Genomic DNA, 23941 nt, shown 5'->3' with positions numbered 1-23941 from the left:
ACTTAGGATCTCAACAGGAAAATAACTGAGACATTTACCATGACAGACTCTTGGTAGCCTTTGGAGAAAGTCAGATGAGTCAGACCATCCCTGACCACAATGCTCTCACCCATCAGACAAGGAAGAAAGATGGGAGAGAACATAATAAGATCTTGCACTCGTGTGAAATAAATAAAGCGTGGAAGCCATGAATTCAGAAGAGGGATGGATGGCCACACAGAGGCAACCTCTGATCTGAACCTCCAGGGAAAATGGTAGATGAAAGACTGAAAGGAAAGGAGACTTTTGAAGCAGAGGAAACTGAACAAGCAAAGGGAGAGAGCAGCAAAAGAGAACAGCATATTTTTTTACATACTCTAGTTTTACTACAAAGGCATTTATACACACCTGGTAAAAAAAAAAAAATACAAATAGTTCAAGAAGGGACACAATAAAGACTAAAAATCTCTCCTAAAGTCTGAGTTCCATTCACTGATTCCTTCAAACATTTATTATGATCTCACGCATCATGTACTGCAGCAAGCTCTGGGCCCCCATGCCCACCTCCCAACCCCCAATTCTATTCTTCAGGTGCAACCTCTTTTGATAGGGTATGGATCTCTCCAGAAATACATACAGATGTGCAAGCATATATTATGAGTATAAAAAAAATTCCAAAATAATACCATGCCATATATTTGTGTACATATAGTTTTAAATTTGCTTTTTTCTTCATAATCTAACTACATCTTCCTGTATCACCACACCTAAATCTCTGTCATCATCTTTATCATCAAATAAAATTCCAGTATGCCCTATACCATAATTTCTTCGTTTCCTATTAGTGGATATTTAGACTGATGTCAGTGTTTTGATGATTCAGTGAGTATCCTGTAAATACTTTCTGGAGGAGGTCACTCAGAGGATGTGACCTCCATTTGACCTGGAAGCTGGACCCAGGTAATGGGAGGCTCCCGACCCCCTCCCCTGTCCATGGAATGTACCCTCGGCTCACCGTTCCCATAGAGGAAGCTGTTCCAAGGACATAGCCTTGAGAGAGAGCTGGACTCAATATGTGACTGAACCCAGTTAAGTCTTCTATATAAACTATAAACGACGCACAGATCTACTCCTCTGGAGGCTCCTCGAGACTGCCTTGTACACAAGTTCCCCTGCTTTTAAAGCTGCCACTTAGCAATCTGGAGTGGCCTGCCTCTTTCTTCAGTTTCTCTTTCCCCTCTGTGTAGGTGGGCCAGTTTGTGAAGCAACAATAAAGTGACTGCATCCAAGAGCTGAATTCCTAGAAACAGAACTGCTGGGTCCAAACCTGGGTTCATTTTCCCCTTTGGTGCCTATTGCTAAATTGCTCTCCAGAATCATTGCACTAATGGATACTCTCACGGGTAGCACACGGGATACCTTAGCCTCTCAATCTTGCCCATGTTGACTTTTTAAGGATTTTGGTGGCATCTTTATATGCACTTCCTTAGGTTGTGAGGGATCCCGAGGATTTTTTAAATATATTAACCATCTGTGTTTCGTTCTCTACAAACTACCTGGCTTGTACTTTCTTCTTCTAAATTTTTAGTCTTTTTTAATTGATTTGTTTTGTTTATTACACTTTGAGGCAATTCTGTCACTGCACTGAAGATGTGTCTCCCATTTGTTCTTATCGTTTAATGTTGGTTATGTTACTTTTCCAAGGAGAAATTTTTGTTTAAGCAAATTTATATCAACCATTGTCCTTTATGACTTCTAGGTTTTGCACCTTGTTTGGAAAGGCCTTCCCCACTTCCAAATTCTTTCCTCAATGCAGCCATGCTTCCTTCTAGTACTTCAATGGTTTCTTTTTAAGTTTTTTTTCTGTATCTATATGGGATTTATTTGGCGTATGGATTGAAATAGCAATCCAGTTTATTTCTTTTCTAAATGACTCATCAGTGGATTCAAGGCCATTTATTGGCCCTAACAATCTACATTTTCCCCAATGATTTAAGCAAGGCACACTGAAGGAATACCAAGTCATTTGATGTCATAGAAGGAAAGCTGTAGGAAATTAAGGCAGGGCAGGGCAGTGAATGGTGGGAAGCACAAAAAATGAATGAAGATTAAACTAGAAAAACCTGATGGCCAGGTGGAACTGTCCTTTAAGGCAGTATTCCCGGTGATTCTGCACCTGGCTGGAACCCTGGGGTCCCTATTTTTATCGAGTACTCCAGGTGATTCTCGGGCACACCAAAGTTCCAGAATCCTAACTTTAGAACAGTGATTCTTAACCTTGGGTTCACATTAAAATATCCCAGGGAATATTAAAACAAACAAACAAAAAACCCCTATGACCAAGTCATACCTAAATCCAATGAAATCAGAATGGGGACCATGGCTGGGGCAAGATCATTTTTAAAGCTTTCCAGGGGATTCCAATGTGCATTCAAGTTTGAAAAACACTGCTTTAGATTCTGCTAAAGCAAGTGAATTTTACAGATTAAGTTGTTCTCTAACCTTACTAAGTATCAGAATCCCCTTGGGGAGCTTTTAAAAAGATATATACTGATGCCAGGTCAGACAAATGGAGTTTCTGATTTAATTGGTCTGGGACCTGGTATTTTTTTAAGCTCTGCAGGTGATTCGAATGTGCAGTCAGGCTTTAGAACTTACAGAGCTGTAATTCTCAACTGTAGAGTGTATCAGAATCCCCTTGAGAATTAGTTAGACCACAGATTACTGGGCACCACCCCCATAGTTACTTAATTAGTAAGTACGGGTTGGCGCCTTAGACTCTGTATTTATAACTAGTTCCTGGAGCTGCTGCTGCTGATCTGGGAGTCACACTTGGGTACCACTACACTCATGTATGTCATGACAAACCATGAATGTTGCTTTAAAGACATAATTACATTTATGTATTTAAAAAAAAAAGACTTCAACAAAGAAGAGAAATGTGATTGAGGTGGACACAGGCAGTGCAAGGAGGTCGAAAGAGGGAGCCCAGTCCTCACTTTGCTGCAGATGCCCTGAACCAGGGGCTGGGGCCAGGGCGAAGCACCAGAGGTCAAACAAATTTCAGAGGGAAACTAAGACTTAGCAGGGAGGGTGGACCAAAAGATGCTGGGTAGCCAGGTACAATGACATTGCTAAAAGTGCGAATGAACAGAACTGGTGATAATCCACTTGCTTATCTGAGGTGCTGCTGGGACACGTTCAGATGGAGAAAGCTCCAGCAAATAGAAACATGCATCTGTGTTCGGAAGAAACGTCCAGGCCCAAGATAGAACTGTAGGAAAAATCAGCACATGCGAGAAGCAGCAGGTCTTGGTAAAGGAGTGCTTGTCACAGGTAAAAGGGTGACGGTGTAACACAGGGGATTCCAACAGTTAAAATGGATGAGGACACAAAAAGGAGCCAACTGGAAGGATGGGACAATTAGAGGACGCAAGGGAAGGGAAATCATCAAGAGATAGGAAATGGTTCCTGATATTAAATCCTCCAGGGCGCTCAGGCTGAATACTACAGTGTTACAAAGAAATCACTGGATCTGACCCCTGGGACATGATGGGTTTAGCAGGAGGATGGGAGTAGTGTCATGCCTCTCGGGACGTCAGCAGTGAACACTGGCCAATGCTGGACCTGAACTAGTTTCCCAAGGGAACTGGAGTCAGACTTGCTGGCTCTGCTTCACAGAGACATAAAATAAACACAGTAGCAACACCCACGCTTGGTTATTAATTTCATCAACTTACAATTTTTAAAAGAAATTTTAAATGTTGTAATAGCTTATGATTTCATAGAATGATTTTAAAACCTCCTATTAAAAATGTGCTCTCAGGTGGAAAATGGATGAGATAATACCTAAGTGAGGGGTAGCTTTTGCATTTTATGATACGAAGCTACAGCAGGACAAAACCTTTTCCTCCGTTACAGGCCAGAGGATTTACAATTTTTGAATCTCAGCACAGGCCCATTTTACTTAGGCTATTTTTAATTAACATCTTACTGACTAGAAAATGAAGGAGTTCTGCTAAATAGTTTTGCAGTGTTTTCCAATAGCAATGAACTCAGATCACCCCTCCCCCCCCAAAAAACCCCTTTTTAACAATACGTGTCATAAAAAAAACCACTCTGATCTTCCCCCAGATTCTACGCTGCTCTGCGGCAGGCACGGGCTTCTCCAGGTGACGTTAGGTAGCATGCAGCAGCATATGCCCATCACCACTGAGGGGCTGAGTAAGGATAAATCAGACTGAGGGGTAACTTTAGTACTGTTACTAATATTGGAAAATGCTAAACATAAAACTGTTTAACTGCTTCAAACTCAAGGCAGATGGTGAGGGTAGAAGCAATATGCACATGGGATTTTGCTGGTGAAATGTTGAAAACCCATAGCAGAGGAACTGTTCAGTTTTAAAATAACTTTTAAAAACCTGATTCTAAAGGTAACACATGCTCATGGTGGAGGATTTGGAAAATAAACTATAAAAATGAAATTGGTAATCCTATTGACGTAGTGTGGTTGTTTTTCTTTAGCCTGTTTTTTGATAGCGTGTGCACATACATACAAACGTACTTTTATTTTCTTTTTTAAGTCATCTCTGCGTCCCACACATGGGGTTTGAACTCACAACCCTGAGATCGAGGCGCACACTCCACTGACTGAGCCAGCCAGGTGCCCCACAAATGTACTTTGAAATAGGATCACGAACCATATTCAGGTTTTGTATCCTGTTCCTTATAATTAGGTTGTAATCATAATTTTCCTATGCCATTAAATTTTTTTCACTGTGATAATTTTTTAATGGCAACACATTATTTGTTATACAGATGGACTACAATTTAAGCATCACTCCTCTTACTATACAATATTTAGGTTGTTGCCCATTTTTGTGCTATTATAAATAATGCTGCGATTAATATCCTTAAATATGTATTTCTGAGTACTTTTCTGATTAACTCCTTAAATTATATTTCATGAAGTGCAAATAATAGTTCAAGTGATGGAAACTATTTTTAGTGTTTTTCACAAAATACCACTCTGCTTTCTAAAAAGATTATAAATTTACATTAATGTACTGAGCATTACTATCTCACTACACCATCACCAGAAATGATTATTACCGTGCGTGCTTTTTAATACTTGCAAATCAGGTGAAACTGGTATTTCATTATTTTGATTTGCATTTTTTGAGTAGTGTTAGATCGAAATTTTCATTTGTCATTTCTACTTCTTTTGTGAGCTGTCTGTTCATGTCCTTTGCCTATTTAGTGGGACATTAGAATTTTTTCTTTCACTCAACAGTTTTTTGTGACTTAATATTACACTTCTGCCCATTATATTTGTTGGAGATATTTTCTCAGTTACTAGTGTTTTAATTTTTTATGGTGTTTTTAACTTATTGCATGTCAAGCTTTTAATATGCTTGTATTATCCACCTTTTCCTTCGCTATTTCTTCTACTTTTTCATGCTAAGAAATTATTTCCTCATCCTAAATAAAATAACTACGTACTAATTTTACTTTTTAGGGTTTAATTTTTACACATCATTTAACAGCTGTATGAAAATCATTTTAGTACAAAGTATGAAGGAAGTCCACCTCATATATTTTCATATAGACAGCCAATCTTCCCACTACTCATTTGCTGATTAAGCTCTCTTTCTCGGGGCTGTGTGATGATTCCTTCACCTTATCATTATCAATCCCTGGAAATTTTTATTTCATGTGTGATCGACTGCTTGCACTATCATCACCCTAGATGATGTCCGCTAAACTCAGGCAGTCAGGTCCAGCTGCCTGAATTTATGTGGCCAACGGTATCTACACAGTCTTCCAGATGTACTTTATAGTCATTATGTCCAGTTATCAGAGTGAGTATTTGCATCTTTATGCTCACCCAGTATCTTCTGAGCGGTCTTCCTAGAGAAGAGGAATTTCCCACATCAGGAGCGCTGCCTCCCCAAGAGTGATGCCACCACCCAGGTTCCCAGCTTTCTTTGCAATGAGGGCACAGCTGAGGCTTTGCCAATTAAGTCTCAACTCAACGTCGGCTTGAAAGAAGGCAATATGAGGAAGTAGGTGACGAAGTAATTAATTTTCATGGCAAAAGTGGTGGCAGGGGCACCCCTCTTGGGGGTGGGGGCAGCAGTGTCTGAGTTTCTGGAATTCAGGGATCGGGGCAGTAGCCAAAGTTGCTCTGCACAGTACCACGTGGTCTATGCGTTTTTCCAGGCTATGTGGACTTCATTGCTTGCTCTCTGGCCCTCCTGAAAATTCTCTGAGCTTTCTAATATACCTCAATAAATTCCTCCTCTGCTTCAGTTACAGAGTGAACATGTTGCTTGCAATGAAACAGTTACACACGCATGCACACACACACAGTCACACTATCAAGAGGACTTGGATTAGAGTTGCTTTAGAACTTGTGATTTAATATGGGGAAATTATAATATTTAGCTTTTTCTCCAATGAACAGGACATGTCTTTCCATTATTCAAAAATAGTTTTGCTTTCAAATGAAGTTTTGTTGCTTCTACATAGCAATCTTTTTCAAGTCTCTTTTGGTTACTTCAAAGGCATGGTATTTAAGCCCCATTTCTTTGGTGGAAAAGGGGGTTTGGGAAAAGAATGGAATGCTATCATGAATTGATCCCTTTCTTTCATTATCATTTCTAACTGGTTATAGCTGATAATATTCAACATTAATTTCCATATATTCATCTTGTATACAATCTACTTAAGGAATACTTTCATTAACTTTAGTACTTACAGACTTAATTCTCTTGCTTATTCTAGGTTATTTATGTCATCCGAATATAACAAACTTCACCAGCTCTTAGTTACAGACTTTGTTGGTTTTATGTGTTGCTTGACTACAAAGAATCTCTATAATAAAGTTAAATATTAATGGGGAGGTATTTTAATAAAATGCTGCTAGTATTTCAATAAAATAAGACACTGGCTATTCGAATGCCTGAATTAGATGTGTCTTACTATATTACACAACTCTCTGTGTGTTCTCATTTTCTAAAGCATTTTCAGCAAAAATGGATGTTTAATTTTATGAAGCGCTCTTTCAACATCTATTCAGATGACTATCTGACCCACTGCTTTGACCTATTAGTACCATTCATAACATTACATCAATCAGCATTCTTGGGATAAACCTCAATAGTTTATAGTAAATAACTCTTACAGCGTTCTGCTGCAACTCTCACATTTAGATTTCAAAGTGAGGTGTGATGGTAGTTTTCTTACTCTGTGTTGGGAGTATTTTCTTCTTTCCCTCTGTGACATACAAGGAAATGACTGCTTTTCATGCTAGTACGTTTACCCTAAATGTTTAAAAAACACACCTGGATGCCTCTCTTGCTAATGAAGAGATTCAAAAGGAGTAAGTATAACACTTGTTCCCTGCCTCACTCCCCAAAGTTAGCCAAGAAACCCGGGATATGTGTACTTCTGCCATATCTCCACCTTTCATCTTGGCTGATAGGAGTTCTAGATCTATCCTGTTGTTAGTGAATCATTATTTACACTGTTATATTTCTAAACTATCTTTTCAAACTTTTAGTATGGCTCAACATACTACTTTTATACCCCATCTTTCCAATTCTTTAGTTCTTTAACTCTTAAAGATCTATCTTTAAGTCAGTTCCTCAGGAAAGACATGAAAAATATATTTTATGCGACCTCAAATTAATGATAATGCATTCATACATACATACATGCATACATATAATATCTTAACAAATAGAGTTCTGTGGCCACATCATTATCTGGCAATTTGTGGAAGGAAGTCTGAGGCCAGCATAAATTTTATTCCTTTGTAAGCAATCGATTTCTTCTTTTCTGTTCAGAAGTATACCGGTGTTTTTCCTTCATTGCTTAAAAATCAAAAAGTCACAGGACTATATCCAGGGCAGAGATGAATTTTTGTTTCTTATTTTTGTTACTTGATCTCTCTTCCAACAGGACAAGTCTTCATTAACAGTATCTTTGATTATTGCTTTTGTTTCATTTTTCCGGTTCCCCACCAGAAAAATACACTGTTATAAATTAACGAATCCTCAGTTTATCTGAGGTAGATGTTTAATACTATTAAGTATAGTTTCTCAAATATAATAGAGAAAGATAAGGCTGTTGGGAAAACAATGGATGTAAAACAGCTTTCTTGTGGTAGGAGGAGACTGCTAAATATTTTGCTTCTTGGCTGAGGTACAGCATCCCTTGACGTCAGAGGATGGATGTAGTACAGGAAAGTAAAATCCACTGTCTTGTGGAAATGTTCTGTCTCTGCCCATCAGGCTCTTAGACCGTTTCTGAGGTCTAGCCATGTGTTGAATGTGTTTGAATCACAAGATTCTATGTTATACGTAAGGTTAATTCTGTCTAAATACGTGGCTAGTCATTGGCATACACTTACTCCTGTGTTACTGCAGTTCTACAAACTGGAGATGGTGGGATGTTACAGGTATTTCAGTGAAAATCATGATTAGCTAACAAACACACAACTTTTAAGTCAGCCACTCACCGTAAGGTATGCTCATGTCAGCAACTAAAATTTAGGTCTTGTACTTTCTCCCTTGCTAGTAAAGACAATTTCTGGAAATGAAATGTTAAGCGGGAGTCAGGTAAGACAGGCACATAATCATGACAGAAATAGTTAAGGCCTCACATCACCACAAGAAATGAACATCCGTCATTTGTGTCAACAATAAGTACGGGAGAAGTGAAATACGACAGCTTCACAGAGCTCCTGACAAAGCAGACTGCTACTGCTTATGGGAAATTTGTTGCAGGGGAAGTATGTACACCTCTTGATGCTAAAAGTCTGCCTGGGTCTCCAGAGAAGGGAGAAGAATTTACATTTGGCCTTTCTCTTTTGAAAATCAAAACTGTCAAATGAAATGACTTGTGATAAGCTTCAAACCCACATTTCCTACTGAAATAATGACACAAAAGCACCAAATGTGAACCCACTCACAATTTTTTTTTCTTTCGATTTCAAGGATGCTAGAATGTGTCCATTTCCACGCCAAATTACTGATACTACAAGGAAGAGGGCTTTTACCAATCGAGGAACTTGCTTCGTTTCCTACGTCTGGCCAATATAAAATATTTTGCATCTGCCAACATTGAAGTGGGGCTTGTTCTCTGCCTGAGGATCTCTCTCTCTTGCTCGCTCGCTCTTTCACACACACACACACACACACACAGGCACACACAGACACATACGCACATGCGTGCACACGCGCACATGATTGGTCCCTGACTCTCAAACCTTCAAAACTAAATTCAGTCCTTTAATGATCAGGGGGTCACTCTGGTAACTACCATAGAGTTCGAGAACACGTCCACATGTGCAAAACAAGGCTTTTAAGCCTGATTGCTCCAGTTTATAGACATACCACAAACTGAGACATACTGCTACTCCAGTAAACACAGGGATGGCTTTCACACTGTGCCTGGGAGGTCCAGGCCATAGGACAACCAGTTTTCCCACCCAAAATCTTTCCAGATATAATATCCATCCTCAGATGATATCCATGACCATGTCCAGGACATGCCTGTGGGTCACTCAGGCATGTCCCCCTCCATCTTAGGTCTGTAGGGTCCAATCTACTCTCTTACCCTAAATCTTTTCCTTATTATTTTAGATGCTGAGAAACCATTTTTTATCAGCCTCTAGAATACTAGAAGCATGCACCCAGTGAAAAACATAAGGCCAGTATGAATTAATCTTGGTAACACAGTGTAGGGGAAAAAACTCCTTTAAAACAGAAGAAGTGGAAATATGGAGTTAGAGCTTCAGAATAAATATTTAAAAAGAATATTAGACTAAATATATATAATCCAATCTCCACCTTTAACAGAAAAGGAAATTAAAGCCAAGTGAAGATAAGAGAACTGTTCAAAGTCATCCATGATTAATAGCAAACCACCACAGAACTAAAAGAAAATTAATCTGAAATATAACTTCTTTATATCTACTGAAAAAAGGTGCATGTAATTAAATGCCGCTTTTTCATTCACTGACAACCGAGACCATAATAGATGGACCAGTCTGGGATATTTATGCTTTGGAGGAAAATTTTCAGGTGTACCTGTATTGGAGATTCTGCACCAAAAAGGGGGATGTTGACAGGAGAGTCAGCAGCAGTATATAATTAGGGGATGCATAGTTTTTATAAAAACGAAACTTTCCCTCTCTCAGCCCACTTGTTTACTAGGTAGGTGTGATTTCCTGCTGACCCTCCTTCACTGGGTTTAGTCATGCGGGGTCTTGTTAGTATATTGCTGACAAGCTCATCTCCTGACCAACAGTTACTCTTTTAATGTATGAAAGCAACTTAATTCATTCCTAATATAATCTGAAATTGTTCTCTATCCTCAAAACACACCATACACGGTAACTATATTAACAAGATGCCTATAAATCTATGTGTTTACCTATGAAAAGTGAGCTCCCCCACCCCACTTCAGGTGGGAGACCCAAGCTCTTTCAGAGAGTAGTACAGAAGAAACATAAATGAAGAAAACCACCGAGCGAGACCCTGCGTCAGGGCAAGGAGAGAAAAATGAATCCAAGCTAACTCTGGGGTGTTCCTGGTCTTCCCCGATCTCTCCAAAAGACATCTTCAGGGTCTAAGGGTCCTGCTGGGAAGGGTGCCAGAGGCAGTAACTGGGAAACCAGGTGCCAGACCTAGCTCTGATACCAACAAGCCATGTGATCTCGAACACTTGGCTGCACTGGGTCTCAGTTTCCTAGAACGGTTTTTAAACATGCATTTGTGTGTACATACATGTATACACACTAACTCTTCTGCTCAGGCAAAAGACGACTCTCCAGCCCAAAATGTGACAAAGGTTAATCTTTTCCAGTTGAAGCAAAGGTGAGGTAGGGGGCTGTAAACCCCACTCCTAAATAACTGAATAACCCTTCCCACTCCCTATCCCTGAGGCAGGCCCTCTGGAACTGCTGTGGTTCTGGTCCACTGGAATTGACCTTTTATTTTTTATTGTTAATTTTTTAAAGATTGATGGATGAGAGAGAGAGAGAGGGAGTGTGTGTGTGAGCATGGGGTGGGGGAGGGAGAGAGAGAGAGAATCCCAAGCCGACTCCGCGCTAAGCTGACCTGGAGCTCAAGCTCAGGACCCTGAGATCACGACCTGAGTTGAAACCAAGAGTCAGCCACCTAACTGACTGCACCACCCAGGTGCCCCTGGAATTCGCTTTTAAAAGAAATGCCGTTCATTTCCCAAATCAGCTCTAAACCAGACTAAGTACACAGTTGAGGGACCTCAAAGGCTGGAATGCCGAAAGGGAAACATCACAGACTATGACACATGTATTGCAATGGGGACCATTACAAGGATGCCATATTCCACTGTCAGCAGCCCGCCTGAAGACTGCAACAAGCCTGTGTTCGAATTTGCTCTGTATTTACACACCATGGTATCCTATCATTTTAACAACCTTATGAATTCAGATTGGTCATAAAAATACCTTAATAGTTTCTGAAAACCTTGCACTACTGTGGCACTTTATAATACTGCAAATATAGTCACATTTAAGCAATCATATGAGGTGGCAAGGGCAGGCTCTATTATTTACATTTTTATATATAAGGAAGTTGAGATAGGGAGAGTGATTTGCCCAAGGGAGCAGCGCTGATCCATGGTAGAGATGAGCTAAAATCCTGATCTTAACCCTAAGGTCCAGTGTTTATTACACACACCATTTAATCCTTCATCGGTTTTGTTAAAGATCTCAAAATTAAAAGGGTTCGGTGGCAGGATCAGGGTGACATAGCAGCTGGAGGTTTCTACACTAGAGTCTAAGTCTTCAAGAGTGTCTGGGAAAGCGGGGACACAGCGTGAAGTGTGACTAGCTCGGCAGCTTTGTGCTACGGTTCCTCCTTCATTGACTTCACTAACTTTACCAGGTCACCATGATGTCACTGGGGACAGAGTTCCTGGAAGTTCAGCAGAACTAGCTATTGTTTTACCTAGAGAGAACACACTCGAGATGTACTTAGATACGTGTAAAGTTATTTTGGTGCCTACACAACACATTCCCGATGCTTAATAAATGCCGTTTGCAGCAAGCATTAAAGAGCATTTCCCGTGGACACAATCTCTGACTCTAGGGCCTCAAAAAGCTACAGCAGACAATAACGAATGGCCGGGCAACACAAATACAAGACAATAGAAGGCCAGCACTTTAAAGAGTACCCTCCCAGATTAGAATGAGAAACTAATCAGAGCTGATCACAAAGATTGATGTGTAATGTTATTCACCACGACATTACTTATAAGAACAAAAAAACGGGAAAACAGCCAAAATATTCATTAGGGGAAGGCAACTATGGCATATTCACGGAATGGAGTATTCCGGACTTTTTGAAACAAGTATTTGGAAAAAAAAAAAAAAAAAAACATTTAATGATACGTAAAAATCTCAAAGAAAGAAAAATGATCTAGATACAAAATTGTATCTATGATCCCATAGGTCACATACAGTATAGACAAATTATGTGTATATATAAAAATTTATATTTTATGCACAAATTTATGTATACACAAGTGTCATAAATATTATAATAGATGTGCATATATAAACTAAACATATTTAGACAAATACCCAAATGTTAAGTAGTTAATTCTGAGTGGTGGATAAGAACACAGATGATTTTTGTATTCTTCTTTATACTTTCTTGTATTTTCCAAATTTTCTACAATAAACATGCACAGCTTTTGTAAATAGGAAAAAAAGGGGTTTTAAAGACATTCTTAAAAAACGTAAAATATTTCTTTTTTTTAAAGCAAAGATCATCTCTTTTCCCTAAAACTGTATGACTTTGCTTGTATGTATGCTCTTCTACATTTTTCCACCTCTCTCTTCCCAAGTGTGGGGATGCCAAATCTGCTACCAACTCCAATGCAAGAGTGTTGATGGGCTCGCCTTCCCCACAGCTGAACTCTCTAAACTTGTGATGGTTGCCACAGTATACATATACCTTAACATTTCATGACAAGCTCTATAATTACCCACTGTTACCCCTACCATAAAGCCTTAGAACTTGAAATGCCTGCAATTTGCCTGGCTTTCTGGAGAAGTACTCACACACTGCTGTAACAAATACAAAAAATGTACATTAAAGCATCATTAAAGCTGAAATTGTAATTATGCCGGAGTCAGTCAGTTCAAAGACAGAGATGGCATTACTAAGCAGGTTTAAGAAAATGCTCTTTAGCAGAGGTACTTGAATTTAAAATACAGATTTATAAACCTCCCTTATTTAAGGTTGCCCGATAGGTACAAGCCACTAAGCTTATGTTGATCATCTTGCCTTCCACCAAGGGCGCTGGCACTGAATGCAGACAGCTGACTGATCCCATACTAATGGGACCCCGGTCTCAAGTCCTTTTGTCTCTACAGAACAGGGTATTTTTCTGTGATGCAAATCCAGACACTCTCGGCAGCTAATGGGCTGAAGAAGACAGTCTGTACATACACAAAACTAGGGATTTCTAACTGAAGCTCAGAGATCATTTGGGGGTACACTGGTGTAAAGTGTGCCCGAAGCACCATAGTACAAGAAAAACCCAAGTCACTGTGACAATCACCAAAGCTGTCCAGTCTGAGACCGTCAAGTTCTGAAAACCTTGAGGATGAGGAGAGCAGGGATTCAAGCAAGGATTTTAAATGCAGCTTTTAACCTTTTTATGTTCTAGGTGATCATTTATTTACCACCCCAATGAACACAAAAGCAACCCTAAACATAAGGCAATCTCTTCTTTTTCAACACGTAGATAAAAAAGAATCTTTTTAGCCAATGTGAATACATAAACTTCCAGACATTTAGAAGACCTAATAACACATGTCATTTATCTATTTTCAAGTAGTGAAATATGTAATTATCACAGTGTGAGATTTAAATCTAAAACGTCTAATACAAAGGTAAACACTGTTGATAACTCAATTACTTTAATTTCTAATTGTAGTATTTATAAAATATGAAATTAAAAAGATTTTTTCTACCTCAATAACTTCTAAGAAAATAGGCTGTTTTGAGACTTTTGTTTCTCAAGAATCCGCTCTTCTAAAATTTGCAAAACTCTCTTTTCTCACAGCAAAAATAACTTCAAGAATTTACAATGTCTAGATTCTATGGTTCAGATTTCCTTCATTTCATTTTCAAATGAAACACTGCCTTGTTTGACTGATCTGTGGATTTGGAAGGTGGTAGGGCACCCTCTCAGCTATTAGCAATGGCTGAAACAGATTATATCATGGACAAGGTAAATGAAAGATTTTCCGAAACTACTTTCAAAATAAAGTTACTAAGATAATGCACTCAAATCTGTGGGGCTTTCTACGTAAGTAGATATTTCAGAGGACTTTCTCTTTGTGGGGGAAACAAATCTTCGATCTGGAGAGTATGCTGAATTTTTGGTCATCAGATTAAATGAAGCTCTGTGCATTTCTTTATGAAGTTATTTATTCTTTGAACAAATATTTGTTTAAGTGCCTGGTAGAGACTGAGGACTTGCTATTAAAACTTAACCACTCCCTCTTTCTGGGCGCTCTGTCTTCTCTTAAATTCTGAGATAGTACATTCTCCTCTTTCCCTCCTGCCTCTCCGGTTGCTGCCTCTCAGTTTCCAAGGTGACTTGTCCTCTCAAAACCTTTAAATGTTGGCATTGTAGACTCAGCACCCCCACCTCGTTGGGTTGGGTCTTCTTTTCACTCCAAAACTCTCGCCCTCACTGATTTCAGTCTCTCCCAAGGTTTTAAATACCACTAATGAATGAATGGCTTCCAAACTGCTATCACCGGTACAGACTCAACCTCTGAGTTTCAGACCCATAAAAAAATTGTTTCTTTAGGTCACTTAAATGTATCATTGGCATCTTAACCCCAGTATGCAGCAAAGTGAACTCTTTGGCATTACCTCAGATCTGTTCTTTCTGCCCCCTCCATCTTGGGAAATGCCCCTTCTGTTCATCTATACCCTCAGCAAGACACCTGCACACCATCTTTGATCAATTCTCTCTCACCCCACAGCGAACATACTACTAAGTACTGTCAATTCTAACTTGAAAAACAGGTAGTTAAGATCCAACTAGTACTTTAGCAACTAAACCAAGCCAAAGAAAATCCACTTAATGCATAAACACAAAAAAGTTGTAAAATTTCGATTAAAAAAATGAAGAGCCATCCCCAATGGATGAAGGAGTCAAACCTTCCTGAGTGGCTGCCGTGTTCTATTAAAAAAACAAAAACCAAAAACCAAAAAACAAAACCCCACAAAAAACTAATACCACTTTTGTTAACAACAGGGGAGGTTTAAAATAAATTTAAAAGGCAGCTTCCCCAAAGCTTCAGTTTATAATTGAAGGAGAAAATAAAAAGCTAAATCAAAGGCCATTTAGATTAAATTCTACATTTAGAGTTTAGGGATACAAGGAAGATGTCAATTGTTAAATACTAGGAAAAGATGACATATACATATTACAGTCTTCTCCAAGGACCGAAATGACAAACTCAAGTCACAGGGCAGATGATCTGCATGAAGGAATCAAGAAATATTAATGATGCTGGTATATACCCCCAATTAGTGATTCAACACCAAGCAATAGACAAAACTAGGAAAATACAGTGACTGACGTCAGTCCACCTGATTTTATCATACTTTTCCTTAAGCAGGAAGGGCAGTATGTGTCATTACTCAAGTCAACAATTGACAATTACACAAAGGCTAAGAATTATAAAACTCTGAATGCAGCATGGAATAAGAAAGGTAGTACTCTCTATAATTCAGAGAAACTGATTTGTGAAATACTTGAAGTCACAGAATAGATGCATTGTGAAATTATATAGCTTGGACAAACACACTAGATTAGGAAATCTGGTCTTGGGCCCTTTGAAGATTTTAATCAAACCAGACGATTCCAAGGTGATGTTTCTCTTGACTAAGTTTATCCATAAGATTTCCTGATTTTAAGCTCCATAAAATGAAATTCTGAGGACACCAGACGCTCCGGACTGAACACAAGGTTTTACAAGTTTAAGTTGGTATGATTAAGATCTGCTTATAATTAGGAAAAAAGACAATGCGTGACCTATCAGAGATTCCTCTTGAGTAAAAAAAAACAAAAAACAAAGTTTCTACCATTTTAAAGAAAGAGTGGTTATATGGGGCATCATGAAACAATTTTCATTAGAGCTCACAATCAATTTGTTATGACTCTCTGGGCACATAATCTTGCTCTGTCCTATTCCCCAAATACAAAGAAGCAAGGGAACCATTTGTCTTGTACCATCATGTCTATACGGCCAAAGGAGGCGGATGCCTTGCTGAATGAAAATTTACTAAAGACCGACAAAGCCAACCTAAACAATTCAACAAATATCATTTCAAGTATGGGAAACCTGCTGAAGGCTTTTGAATGACAGTAACAAAATAAATGGAACAGACGTACTATCACACTCAGGGCTATGTCCCTAGTCTCACCTTATCTAAGAAGAAATTTTTCACCGATACCTAAAGATCACTAATCTCTAAGTCGTTCCCACCAGTAAGCTAAAATTCACAAGTAACAGCTTTCCCTCTGTCTGTGTGCAATATACAAACCTGGTACCACAAATATCAGAGAAGAAATACCTAAGTGAATTCAGAAAAGCTCCTGTTGCTCAAACACTCACTCACTGCTTGGGAAAACCATCACCCTATACAACAGACAAAGAGTATGAGAAGGTAAAGAAACATGTGACTGATACTAAATTTGTCAAGCAGGAGAAACAGTGAGGTCAGAGCAGACAATTTTTAGAGCAAGATCAACCTTGTTTAAAAAAAAATGCGAGGCGGGGCACCTGGGTGGCTCAGTTGGCTAAGCAACTGCCTTTGGCCCAGGTCTTGATCCTGGAGTCTCGGGATCGAGTCCCGCATCGGGCTCCCTGCTCAGCAGGGAGTCTGCTTCTCCCTCTGACCCTCCCCCCTCTCATGCTCTCTCTCTCACTCTCTCATTCTCTCTCTCAAATAAATAAAATCTTTTAAATAAAAAAAATGACACTCTACAGCAACTAGGCACAAGGACAACAAAAGTGGAAGAAATCAGAAGGAAAAAGACAGACTGGACCACAGAAAAATTAAAAATAAGAAAAAAAACCTTTACGTTACCAAAGCACTAATAAAAAAAAAAGTCAAATAGCAAATCAGGAGTGACTATCAGTGATATGACAAAAAAATTAATAGAACACACTCATTAAAAATACGAAGATATTCACCTCACACATGTTAGAATGGCCATTATCAAAAAGAGAGAGTCAGTATGGGTGAGGATGTGGAGAAAAGGGAACCCATGTGCACTGTGGGTGGGAATGCAAACTGGTGCAGCCATTATGGAGAACAGGATGGAAGGTCCTCCAAAAATTAAAACTAGAAATAGTTTATGATCTATCAATTCCACTTCTGGGTGTCTATCTGCAGGAAACAAAGTCACCAAGAAGATATGTGCAGTCCATGTTCACTGCAGCATTATTTATAATAGCTAAGACACCGAAACAACCTAAGTGTCCATCAAGAGACAAATATATAAAGAAAATGTGGTGTATATATAAATACAGGAGTACTAATCAGCCATAAAAAAAGAAGGAAATTCTGGGTGTGTGCAACAACATGGATGGATCATGAGGAGATTATGCTAAGTGAAATAAATCAGAAAAATACAAAAGGTCCATCTGCCAACTGTAAGATAAGTTCCAGAATACAATGTTAACTAAAGTCACCTTGCTGTACAATACTGTATTGTATATCTAAAGTTGCTAAAAGAGTAAATCCTAAAAGTTCTCATCATAAGAAAAAAATGTATCACCTAGGGGCACCTGGGGAGGTTCAGTCGGTTAAGCGTCTGCCTTCGGCTCAGGTCATGAGCCCAAGGTCCTGGGATCAAGCCCCACATTGGGCTCTGTGCTCAGCGGCGAGTCTGCTTCTCCCTCTGCCCCTCACTCTGCTCGTGCTTTCTCTCCCTCAAATAAATAAATAAAATCTTAAAAAAAGCACGTCACCTACATGAGGTGATGGATGTTTACTAAACTTATTTCCTAGTGTATATAAATATCAAATCATTATGTTGTACAACTGAAAATAATACAATGTTCTATGTCAATTATATCTCAATAAAATTGAAAAAATGCTATGATATTCTTTTTGGCTTATATTGATGGAACCTAAAACTTCATACCATGAGCACTGGGCAAGGGTGCACTAAAACAGAAACTTCAACAGACGCATTGCCATCACACGTATACATGTACGGACATACAAGTGCACACATATATAGGAAAAAAAGACAAGAAATACAATAAAATGTTAGCAGGGGGTTGTGTAACTTTACAGGAGATTCCTATTTTCCATATCATTTCTCCTATTTTCTTCAAACTATGAGTTTTCACTGTTATAATCAGAATATCACATTTTATTTTTTAACCATACCAGCCTGAAAGATCAGAGTCATGGACACGTGGCCTGTCAAATTACCACTTCTTTAAAATGGCACAGAGTCATGTGGATGCTGGTAAGCCAATTAAGGACTTGGTTGGCACCCAGGGCTCAAATTTCAGGTTTTACTAAATCCCTTATTGCCCAGCTACACATCTTCCAAGCTTAGAGTTCCCATTCTCCACACAGTGTATAGAGACGAAGTTCCCCACCAACACCAGGGACGCTCTCAGAGACATCTCTGACACCCTGGAATGCTTGCTCCCCTGTTCTACCCCAGACTATCTTCTTGAACTCTCCTCCCCAGTGTTTACCTTTTTCCCTGTCTCTATCTCATTGCCAGCCTATTAACTTCCAATTCTTTGCATCAGCAATGCCTGTCTGCAGAAACCACTGCGTGTGCCCCCATCCAATTCAGTGTCCCGTCCGATGAATGAGAACATGGATACAGCGCAAATGCACATTGTAAAGTGATGACACCACTTCTCACATGGGGCTCAAAAAGAGACTCCAAAACAAGTCCCAAAGAGGAAGGTCCTCACCATTTTCTGAAATAAGAAAAACCTTACTGAAAAAGTACCCATGGTATCTCATAGTTTCTCCCTTAATCTGTGCACCGGCTTGTTACGCCCACACTTCCTGGCCCCCGGGAGGCGGGGAAGAAGGAAGATGATGAAACGTGCACCACAATGTCCACAGGGACTCCGTCACACGAGCAGGATGTGAGATGTTCCGTTGTGCTACCCAGCCCCCCTGCGCCTATCCCAGTGCTGTTCTGTGTGTTGTAGGTTTCTACACGGAATAGAAGCTCTCCAGTTCTCAGATTATTTCTGCCTCTCTGGGCCCCCTTTAGTTCAGTTGTAGCTTTGAAGAAGGGCTCGGTGAACAGGGCAGCAGCAAATAAGGTGGTGACTCACCCTTCAGACAATAATTTATGAAACTTTTTCCAACAACATACTAACCTAACGTTAGGGATATTTCCTGTCTGGAATAATTCCTAGCACTGTCCAATAGGAACGTGAGACTCCTTTTCATCTAAATGAATCTCAGCAGTCACCTGCAAATTCCCAGTAAAAACAACTTCTGAAGACACAAATGGTTAGGTATTTTGGAAGGGGGAAACATGTGCTCTTAGAACTTAAAAAGCCCGGAGTCACTACCCAATCAGATAAGCCTTTTCAAAGAAAAAATGTGCTCTGGCTGACGGCAGGCTAAGTTAGAGATCTGAAGCATGAGAACGACTGGGTACGCCACCGGAGGCTTGCAGGTAGAGGACCGCAGCCTCCAGAGGATGAAAGCAGCCTCCGGCCGATGGTCAAGATGAGACAGGGATCGCATTCCTACACCCACAGGGATCTGAATCTGTTCACAACCTGCATGAGCTTGGAAGGAGATTCTTTCCTTGTCTCCAGATAAGAGCCCAGCCCAACGGACACTCTGATTTTGGACTTACGATATTCTAAGCAGAAACACTAGGTGAGGGTTCCTTGGGAACTAGGAACTTACGATTTTCCACCTTTCTTTGATTTTGGCCTTACAATACCTTGAAAACCCCCTGAGCTCAAGCAAGTCAAGCGTACCTGAACTTCTGCCCCACAGAAGCATAAAATTAATACATGGATACTGTTTTAAGCTACTAAATCTTTGGTAATTTATTACACAACAAGAGAAAACTAAGGTGGGTATTGTTTTGTTTTCTTTATTGGGTTTAGTTTTAGAGCCTTATTTTATTATAAAACCACTATATGCTAATTTCCCTACCTTCCTATTCCCCAAAGATTAATAATGCTAAGTTTCTCCTTTCTCCTTCCAAAAATTTCCTATGACTATGCATGATATACAAGTGTGCCTATATGCATATATAAACACACACACACATACATATATACAAAATTACACAATGTATTTTTTCACTTAACTATCTATCTTGGGCATCGATCTAATATCAGAACATGAAAGTCTATCTCACTCTTTGTAACAACCATGCAGTGCTGGATTGTACGTCTGAGTCATTTTCTACGAAACCAGTCCCCTCCTGAAGGACGGTTAAATGACATTAGGTGATGAAGTGGTAACAACTTCACTTTCCATTTGCTATTTACAAGTAGCTGGACTTGTTATTTTCTGTTATTTTGTGAGAATCTCACCAGATAATTTCCTAGAGATGAACTGGCTGGGCTGAAGGGTAAATGCAATTGCAGTTTTAACCAACAGTGCAAACTGCTAACCAAAATGGTTGCACCAATCACATCGACACTGTTATCATATGGCAGGGCCTCCTTCTCTACAATCTCACTGTCATTGGGTTCTGTCAATTTTATAAAATTTTTGACAGTATGCTAGGTGAATGATACTCCATTATGGCTTACGTTTCTCTCATGTTTCCAATGAATCATTTCTTATTTTGGGGGGGGACATTTCAATTTTTTTTCTATGAAGGGCCACTTACATATTTTCCCATTTTTCTCCAATTTATACAAGCTCTTTGTGTATGTATTAATGCAATCAGATATTTATCAAGTATGGGCATAAAAACATTTCTCACACTTTGTTTTCTTTTGATTTTATTTACTACAGAGAATTTTTCATGTTACGGGAGATATACTAGTCTTTTCCTTTGGGGCTTCTGGATTAAATTTCATGCTTAGAATCTTCCTGGAACTAGGGGCCTGGGATTTTTTACCTTTCTTTTTTTAATGGGACTCCTTTTTTTTTTTTTTTTAAAGCTTTTTTTTTTAAATTTATTTATTTGAGACAGAGAGAATGAGAGACAGAGAGCATGAGAGGGAGGAGGGTCAGAGGGAGAAGCAGACTCCCTGCCAAGCAGGGAGCCCGATGCGGGACTCAATCCCGGGACTCCAGGATCATGACCTGAGCCGAAGGCAGTAGCTTAACCAACTGAGCCACCCAGGCGCCCAGTGGGACTCCTATTCACTGCTCTTTTAGGAATCCCTGGCTCTCAACAAACACGATTTTATTTGTAGAGATAAGCTCCAGAACACTATGCCAGGCTCTCTTTTTCCTTAGAGCATGACTGACACATCCACACAAATCAACTCATGTTCTCATCCCTACTAATTCTTTTGACAGGGGATTAATTCATGTGTCAGTGAGGAGTGGCCTGATTCACATAATCCTGACCTAAAAAAAAAAAAAATAGAAAGTCTAACTTTATCTTTGGGTCAGAAAGCACTGAAAAATGGTAGTTTTTCTTTCTCTTGTGTTTTGTAAAGACATGTAGGAATTCTCACTGACGTTCTGTGCTTCAAACACATGACACAGAAGACAGCAACGGGAAGGAAGAGGTGATGAGGCAAGGTGAGTGCGCAGGCATTCACCATCCTCAAGACAGGAGGACTGGTCTTTATTTAATTTACGTTTTCCTTCTCTTCTTATATGTAAATAGGAAACTACCAGATTGTGATAAATACCATTTCTCACAAAGAAAGTCTGACAGAGTTCTACAGGTTCTGAGCGAATAAAAACCTGTGGGCTCTTCAACTGAAGGGAAAATGCTGTCAGAACCTGACAGACGGGCTTCTCTCCGCCCACTCCTCTGATTAAATACTAAAATTACGTTTGAAGAGAAAAGAATTCAAGCTAAGTCTACATGGAGAGAAAGAAAAATAATTAAAAGGATCATTAAAGTCTTCACCACATTTTCTCTACTCTCAATATTAGCACTGAAGAAAATCACAGCAATAAGACTCATCAACAGGCACATAAACTAGGGCTCAATTACTACAGAACACTACAGAAAGGAGTAGGATTGAAGTTTTAATTTTTTTTATTTTTAAAATATTTTATTTATTTATTTGACACAGAGAGAGACAGTGAGAGCAGGAACACAAGCAGGGGGAGTGGAAGAGGGAGAAGCAGGCTTCCCGCTGAGCAGGGAGCCCGATGTGGGGCTGGATCCCAGGACCCTGGGATCATGACCAGAGCTGAAGGCAGACGCTTAACGACTGAGCCACCCAGGCGCCCCAGGATTGAAGTTTTTAATCACTACTGAATTACACGTAAGAAATAAAATTCATGATACACTTAGCACTTGTATATACTGCTGGGCACTGTGCAGGGTGAATGTAAAGATAAAATTCCAGGGGCGTCTGGGTGGCTCAGTCAGTTAAGCGTCCAACTCTTGATTTCAGCTCAAGTCATGATCTCAGGGTGGTGAGATCGCGCCCCACGTCGGGCCCCATGCTGGACATGTAGTCCGACTGAGATTCTCTCTCTCCCTCTGCCCCTCCCCCCGCCCCACACGTGCACGTGCTCTCTCTCCCTCTAAAAAAATAAAAGACTGTAACTCTTAAAAAAAAAAAAAAATAGAATTTCAACCCCCAAGTAGGTATTTGGCCTTGCTTGCCCCTCAAGTCACCTTTTACTGTTCTGATGATAATGTGATGCAGATCCCCATGGTATAAATGGTAATAATAGAAATAGCTGGGTGCTCATCAAGCAACTGGGGAAATCCATTATTACCAACTGCTCACCCCACCCCCCAATGACATCCCCCTCACACCTTTTCAGAGGTAACTACTACCATGAAATTGGTCTTTAAAATGATCATGTTTTCCTTTAGACTCTTAAAAGAAATGTATATACACATTTATGAGTATATGTGTGTATCCCTAAACAAAATTCTCTTTATAGCCTCACTCTAACCTTACATGAATGGTGTCAGCCATCTTCTTTTGCAACTTGGCTTCTGCCGTCCAACACTCTCAGAGTTGCATCCGTGCGGACACGTGCGGCTCTAATACTTTCTGGGTGCCCAGTGCTCTGTGATGACTATGCCACAACTCGTTCACCCATTTTCCCATCGAAAGCTTCTTAGGTGGCTTCAGATGTTCAGCTATTACAAACAGTGCAGCTATGAACAGTCTAGAACATGCCTTCTTGTGTATATATGCAAGAGTTTCTCTCAAGTTCTACCTGGGAATGGCATTTCTGAACTTCAGTGGTCTTGCTTTAGTATTGGAATTTTATCAATTCTTGGTTTACCTTTTTTGCTTTGCTGTCTTTTATTTAATCACTAAAGGGAAAATAAAATTTCATTCCAAAGGGACAACTATCTCTCTCTCTCTCCTTTCTTCTCCCCAAACATGTTACAGGTAACTCCCAATCTCAACTTGAAAGCAACCCTTGAGGAAAGAGTCACAGCCCTGCTTTTAAGTAGGAAATGAGTATCATCTGAAAGCCCATCAGGGTTAGAGTTTCTACCAGAGTACAACGACTTAGGGCTTACTCGTTCATCCTTCCCACCCGTCATCCTCCACAATCCTCAAGACAGCTTCTCAAAACACAGATCCTCCTCAAAATCCTTGACAGGTAATCAAAATCAAAATTCCTTATACTCGCTTTCATCTCTCTTTCCACCTTCATATTGTCTCACAACCCAACACACATGCCCCACTCCAGCCACATTGGTAATTCCCCCTTTTCCCCCATTTCTACCAGCC

General features: G+C 39.7%; 1 protein-coding gene across 5 annotated transcripts in view; it reads right to left on the bottom strand.

The window, feature by feature from the left end:
• The window catches only part of MAST4 (microtubule associated serine/threonine kinase family member 4), a 542918-nt gene that overhangs the window by 88871 nt on the left and 430106 nt on the right, over positions 1-23941 (bottom strand). The window lies entirely within an intron of this gene.

Source organism: Neomonachus schauinslandi, chromosome 7, assembly GCF_002201575.2.
Source record: "Neomonachus schauinslandi chromosome 7, ASM220157v2, whole genome shotgun sequence".
NCBI lineage: Eukaryota > Metazoa > Chordata > Mammalia > Carnivora > Phocidae > Neomonachus > Neomonachus schauinslandi.
Note: the sequence above shows the minus strand (reverse complement) of the source record. Positions and strands in the feature narration are given on the sequence as shown.